The 7,441-nt window shown below is 35.6% G+C and overlaps 1 long non-coding RNA gene across 1 annotated transcript; it reads left to right on the top strand.

Moving 5' to 3' along the window:
* Positions 1-6: 6 nt before the first annotated feature.
* LOC119293839 lies at positions 7-881 on the top strand. The gene is made up of 2 exons (XR_005143230.1): positions 7-297; positions 433-881. It is a non-coding gene; the product is annotated as an uncharacterized LOC119293839 (long non-coding RNA).
* The last annotated feature ends 6,560 nt before the right edge of the window (positions 882-7,441 follow it).

Genomic DNA, 7,441 nt, shown 5'->3' with positions numbered 1-7,441 from the left:
CCCGCCCAAACCTGCCCCGCCGCAATCGGCGACGCCGCCCCCTCGCTGCCCCAACCGGCGCCGCCGGTGAACTCCCTCGCGGCCACCTCCCCTCCTCCCCAACGGCGGCGCGAACCCCTCCTCTTCTCCCCAATGGCGGCCCCCTCTGTCGCCTGGTGGAGGCAAGATTTGGGCCGGCGCCTGGCCACCGCGCGCCTTCGCCCGGCCCTGCCACCTCAGCCTCCTCCCGGTGGTGCTCCTCCGCCGACGAGCGCCCTGGATCCGGTGACGAGCTCGTGAACCACACACTGTTGTCGGGTACATCCTCCCACTGACGCCCGAGACCTTGTTGCCCATCGCATTCCTCCTCCCCCGTGGCTGCATCTGGTCTTCTTGAGTCACATGCGAGCTCCTGCACTATTGCTGACTCGTTAAGTTTTTGCGTTGCTACAGCACTGCGGAGAGGGGTCACCGCCTCCCCGAGCTTCTCTCTCCCCTCACCTCATCCCCCTATCCTCAACAGAGGAGCAACGATATAGAGGGATCGGCGTTGAACAAATCCTGCTGTATGCCAAGTTCAACCAGAGCGACTACTGCAGTGCGCCCTACTTAACAAGGGCGTTTAAAATCAGATGATGCCATATAGTAAATGCTTTCTTTGCTGTTATACTCCATTGGTACTAGCTTGAATCTGAACAATTTCATACAAATGGTCATTTTGCAAGTTACTGAGCATGTCGTTCTCTTCTTATGCCCATGATGCAACCCCTGTATTTTTTGGATGAGTTTGGTGATGTAGCTGCCTTTGGATGCAGCAACACAACCTATGGGTACAGTAGGTGATGCAGCTATGGATATTGTGCGTGATACTGCTACTATGTGCAATAAGGGATTTGCTTTGATCTGAAAAAATGTAATGTTTGGTAGGTCAGATACAAAAACGACTGAAGTTCAAAATGATAGTAGAGTGTGATACAAAAAAGGAGAAATTTGTAATAAAAACATTAGTTGAACCAGAAAAGGAGATAACAGTGAAAGTATGTGTGTGATGCAGGCAAAGTACTAGTTGTACATAATAGCTCCCCACCGCACTCCCAGCGAGACGCCAAAACAACCAATAGAGCTCCACCGTGACCCTCACTATAGAACTTGTGTTGCACCTCAAGTTCAACACAAGAAGTATGTGTGTCTTGTAAGTTTATTAATTTCTAAAAAATATCCTTGAAGTTGAAATTTAAATAACAGGGCGGACCGATGTTTATCACAAACCTGTGATTTTCCCCGTTACTATAGAATAAACCAAGTTCAAAAATAAAAAAATGGAGCGGCTCGATAGGTTTATAAAAAATGGCGTTTCACCATTTTACTAAACAATTGGAGAAGTTCAAATTTAAATAACATGAAGTTCAAAATGTTTATTCCAAAACCAAGAAGGTCAAATTAAAAAAATTGACCGGTTTAAAAAGTTTGTAAACATGGATTTACCCATGTTTTTTTAAAGATCTGGAAGTTCAAATTTAAAGAAGCGAGTGGTTCGATGTTTATTACATAAATAGGACTTTTTCCTTTACTAATGAATAACACCAAGAAGTCCTAATTAAAAAATGAAGTTGTTTGATGTTTATAAAAAATCATAGATTTTTGCTCGATACTAAAGATTAAAATCAAGAAGTTCAATTTTAAAAAATGGAGTTTTTTCTCGTTAAAAACTCAGTTTTTTCTCGTTACTAAAGAAATAAAGCCAATAAGTTAAATTTTAAAAAGCAGAGCAATTTGATATTTATTTGAAAACTCGGTTTCTTCGGTTACTAAAAAATAACACCAATAAGATCTATTCGAAATAATGAAGAAATTCAATGTTTCTAAGAAAACTCCAATTTTCACATTCCTAAAAAGCACACAAAGAAGTTGAAAAAAGTTAGAGCGGTTTGGTGTCTATAAAAAACTCATATTTTTTCGTTACTAAAGTGAAATAGGGAGACGTTCAAATTGGCAACAGACTGAAGTTCACGTACTGCATGGTGTGTCTTTCGTATGAGAAAATAAGAGTAAACAGGCGAAGTCCAAAATTTTCGTTGCTAGAAATTCAAGTGCACAGACCGGGAAAGTTCAAAAAGTTCCTCCTGTTCAACAAGTTTCCACAACGGAAGCTCAAATTAAAATAACAAAAAATATTTTGTGGAGGGGGTCCAATATTTATGACAAAACTAGGATATTTTGATGCTAGAAGAAATAAACCAAGAAGTCCAAATTATAAAAGAGAGAAGTTCAATATATATAAAAATACACATGTTTTCTTCGTTAGTAAAGAATAAAATTAAAAAAGTTCAAATTAAAATAAAGGAGTAGTTATACGGAAAACTCAAATTCTTTCCATTTTAGGTAAAATAAAAGTATGAAGTTCAATTAAAAAAATGTTTGATGCTTATTTGAAAACATATTTTTTCCTAAGAATACGACTAAGAAGTTCAATTTGAAATTACAGAGAAGTTCGAATTATATAAAAACTAAGATTTGTTGCAAGAAGTTCACGTGCACCTCCGTGTACGGTTCAGAGTTTATATTACGGGACGTTCGACCTCCAATTACATGTTTTAAAATAACCAAAACTGATGTTGGACCTTAGATTGTGTGTAATTCGACGTATACACAAAATTTTGACAGAAGTTCATAGTAAAAAGAGCGAGAAGTTCAAGTACTGCAAGGAATGCATTTCAGCTGAGAATAAAAGTATAAAAAAATAAAAGTTTAAAAGGTTTTTTGACAGAAGTTCAAGTGCTCTGTCCAGGGAAGATAAAAATTCTTGCAAGAGACATTCACCATGTATTTCCATGTTCAAAAACACAAAAAGGATTTTTTTTGCATCTTAAAAATATTTCTCTCAATCCACAAAGAAGTTCAGTTATTATTTGGGAGCAATTTGATTTCCAAAAGAAAATAAAAAATCAAATTATAAAAACGGAAAATGTTCAGCAAGGGAAGCAACATTCACGAGCAAGCGACGCTGCCTAGATCCCTCTATCTTTATGACATTCACCTATTTGTTGAAAATGCCAACAAAAGGGCTGGACATTTTTCTTCATGTATTTCTCAAAAATGGATGAGAATGGTTGCGGTACTGTGCAAGTATTTTTGTTTTTTCAATTTGTTTATTTGAAATTCAAAGTGAATTGTTGAAGAAGGTTGACTCTATATGGACATCAAGTTGTTGTTTTATGCTTCTGTTTAAAAAATCAAAAACATATATTTAATTAAAAATAAAAATGTGAAGTTCAACTAAAAATAACACAAAAGTTCAAGTATATTAAACCCTAGGATTTACAAGTTCAAAAAAAACATATTTTTGGTGTTTTTAAAAAAACTCAAAGTTTTCTTGTTACTAAAGAATAAAACTAAGAATTTCAAATTAAAATAACGGAGCAGCTCGATGTATACAGAACTTCATATTCTTCTCGTTTTTAGAAAAAAATTCAAAAAAGTTGTTCGATGCTTTCTTAGAAAAGTTAGTTTTTATCTTCTATAAAAATAGAACTACGAAGTTCAAATTAAAATAACAGCGAAGTATGGTGTTTCTAAAATAGCAGCACATGAAAAACAAAGTGAAGTTCAAATAGAAAAGCTATAGAAGTTCAACCTCTTCATGTAGTGCATCTTCGGATACTCGGTTTTTGTGATGGACACAGAACGCATGATCTCGGTTTTATCTTCTATAAAACAAAGTGAAGTTCAAATAGAAAAACAAAGTGAAGTTCAAAATTTCACGTACTACACGGTGTGCATTTTGTATTAAAAAAGAATGAAAAAGAAAATGGTAAATTTTTTGTTGCTAGAAGTTCAAGTGCTCTACCCGAGAAAGTTCAAAAATTCTTGTGAGAGAGGTTGAACAAAAGTACGTGACAGAAGTTAAAGGTGAAAACAGCGGGAAGTTCAACTACTTTGTTTCAAAAGAGAATAAAAGAATACAAACTAAAAGCCTAAAATGTTTGTTACAAGAAGTTCACGTGCTCCACCCTGCATGGTTCAAAAATTATATTTATGACACGCCCGTCGTTCATTTATATGTTTTTTTAAAAAGCAAAAAACAACGTTGTTTTGGCATTTAAAAACTTCTCTCAAACGGCAACGAATTTGTAATACATGTCTACATGAAAAACTTGTTGCGATTCATAAGCTTTCCACCGGGTATATTATGTGCCACACTTTCATGAATGATTTAAAATTTTCATGTATACCATTTAAAACACGTTTCGATGTATTCAAAAAATTCTTACCTGTGGAAAGAAGTTCATAGTGAAAACAACGAGAAGTTCAAGTACTGCAAGGAATGCATTTCAGGTGAGAATAAAAGTATAGAAAAATAAAAGTTTAAAAGGTTTGTTGAAAGAAGTTCAAGTGCTCTTTCCGGGGAAGTACAAAAATTTTCGTGAGAGAGGTTCACCTTGTATGTTCGATTTTTTCCGTATAAAAATCGAATACAATTCTTTACCCAAAATATAAAAAGGCGAAGTTCAAATTGAAATTACATAGAAGTTCAGAGTTTATTAAAGCATAGGATTTACCTGTTCAAAAAATTAAAAAGACAACACCATTTTTTGCACTTTTAAAAACAACTCATAAATGAAAAAATGGTTGCTAAAAGTTCAAGTGCTCGGCGAGGGAAAGTTCAAAAATTCTTGTAAGAGAGGTTCACCGTGTATTTAGATGTCCAAAATACATAAAACAATATGTTATTTTTTGTGTTTCAAAACAATTCTCTCAAACCAGAGAGAAGTTCAAAGTGATAACAACGGGAAGTTCACGTACTACATGGTGTGTATTGCATATAAAAAATACAATAAAGTGAAACAAAGTGAAGTTCAAACAGACATGCCCAAGAAGTTCAACTACTTCACGCAGTGCAAAAAATAGCACGTCAAAAAACAACACATCCAAAATTAGAGTGAAGTTCAAACAGACATGCCCGAGAAGTTCAACTACTTCACGCAATGCATTTCCATTCACGATGAAGGCAGAAATCATGATCTCGTCATTTTCTAATTTACTTCAAAACGGCAGGAATATCATTTGTGTAAGTTGAAGTCCTCGGTCGGAGAAAGTTAAAAAAATATTGTGAGAGAGGTTTGTACAAAAAGAATATCATTTGTGTAACACTAACGAAAATGGATGGGAAAATATACAAATAGAAATATGTCACAGAAGTCCAACGTGAACACAACGGGAAGTTCAATTACTACATTGAATGAATTTCACAAGGAAAACTTTTAAAACCGTCGCGAGTATGAAAAAATGATCAACACGAAAAAGTTACGTGTTTATAGCAGCTTTCCATCGGTATATCACTTGCTTAATTACGGTGAGTGAATGAAGATCTACGAGAAAAAAAGCACATTAAAAACAGAGAGAAGTTCACGCAGAAATGCCACAGAAGTTCAAGTACTTCACGCAATGCATTTTCGACGAATCTGTTTCGCGATAAAGGCAGACTGAGTGATCTCGCCGCTTCTGAAATTACTTGAAAATGACTGGGATTCAGAGAAAACCATCAAAATGAAAAAGTTTCGCATTTTTCGTAGCTTTACAACTGTATATTATTTGCCCCGTTCTGATGAAGTTTGTAGAAATTAAGGCAAAAATATGTTTTTAGCCATTTTCAAAATCAATGTAAAACCGTAATGAATTTGGAGAAACAATATATACCAAAAAGTTTCGCATTTGTTCAGGCTTTCCAACTTCATATCATTTTCTACATTCGGACGTATGATTAAAAAAATAGATCGAAAATACAAACTTGGTAGAACTTGTACCGTTTTCTAAATTACACTTAATTCATTCAAAATTAGAAAAAACTTTCAACATGAGAAAAAAGCGCATCTTCATAAGCTTTCCAACGCCATATCATTTTTCTCAATTGGATTACGCGTTTAGAAATGGCAATGAAAATAGGAACTCGGTTGTTTAGTTTGCGAAATTTTACGATTTTCCACATTACTCTTTAACCATAGGGAATTAGAAAAAACTTTCAGCATGTGGAAGGAGAGGTTTTACAGCAGCTTTCCAATGCCATATTATTTGCCTCATTCCGATAAACGGTTTAGAAATGCGATCGAAAATACGATTCACGTTTTTTGTATGAAGAAAAAACGGTTTTCAAAACTGCTCTTAAACCACTTACATTTTGCCAAAATTTTAAGTTGGGTCATGATACTGGTGTCCATAGCTTTCCAACGGTATATCGCAAGCCCCATTTGGGCAATGTTGATAGAAGTTCAACCTAGCACTAGGAGAAGTTCAGGTCGAACAACTCAGGCAGTAAAATTGCAAAAAACGCAATTTCATCACGACCCGAGAGCAAAATCCACCAGCGAGCAAGATTTCTATTTAAAACCAGTATTTAGTTGCTAAAAAAGTTTCTAGATTACACTAACATCATATAGAACACTACTAACCAGAATAATTCGCGGGGGAAGCCACGGTTGCAAAGATAGCCCGAAGGTCGGGTTCGTACAGAGGGAAGTTCAGGCGCATGTACAAACAAAAATACATCACAGAAGTTCAACGTGAAAATAGCATGAAGTTCAACTACTACGCTGAATGAATTTCAAATGAAAAACTTTTAAAATCGTTGCGAGTATGAAAAAATGATCAACACGGGAAAGTTGCGTGTTTACAGCAGCTTTCCATCGGTATATCACTTGCTCAATTCTGGTGAGTGAATGGAGAGCTAGGAGCAGTGGATAGAGATATACGAGCAAAAAAAGCACGTGAAAAACAGAGTGAAGTTCAAGTACACGTGCTGAGAAGTTCGGGTTCTTCACGCGGTGCATTTTCGAAGAATCAGTTTTGCGATAAAGGCAGAACGAATGATCTTACCATTTTCGCAATTACTTGAAAATGGCTAGGAACTAGAGAAAACCATCAACATGAAAAAGTTTTGCATTTTCCGTAGCTTTTCAGCGGTATATTATTTGCCCCATTCCGATAAAGTATGTACAAATTATGCCAAAAATACTTTTTATTCATTTTTTTAATTTGACTTAAAACTGTAAGGAATTAGGAGAAACAATATATACAAAAAAGTTTTGCATTTTCTCAAGCTTTCCGACGCCGTATCATTTGTCGCATTCGGACGTACGGTTAAAATATTATCTCGAAAATACGAAATCGGTGGAACTTGTACCGTTTTTGAATTACTTATAAATCATTCCATATTAGAAAAAACTTTTAACATGAAAAAGTAGCGCATTTTCACAAGCTTTCCAATGCCATATCATTTGTCTCAAATGGATTAGCTGTTTATAAATTACATTGAAAATACGAACTCGGCTGTTCGGTTTGCGAAATTTTACAATTTTCAAAATTACTCTTTATCCACAGGGAATTAGAGAAAACTTTCAACATGTCGAAGGAGCGGTTTTGCAGCAGCTTTCCAACACTATATTATTTACCTCATTCCGATAAAAGG

The sequence above is a fragment of the Triticum dicoccoides genome, chromosome 4B (assembly GCF_002162155.2).
Source record: "Triticum dicoccoides isolate Atlit2015 ecotype Zavitan chromosome 4B, WEW_v2.0, whole genome shotgun sequence".
Classification (NCBI taxonomy): domain Eukaryota; kingdom Viridiplantae; phylum Streptophyta; class Magnoliopsida; order Poales; family Poaceae; genus Triticum; species Triticum dicoccoides.
The sequence above is the reverse complement of the archived record's forward strand: the minus strand, read 5'-3'. Positions and strand labels throughout refer to the sequence as shown.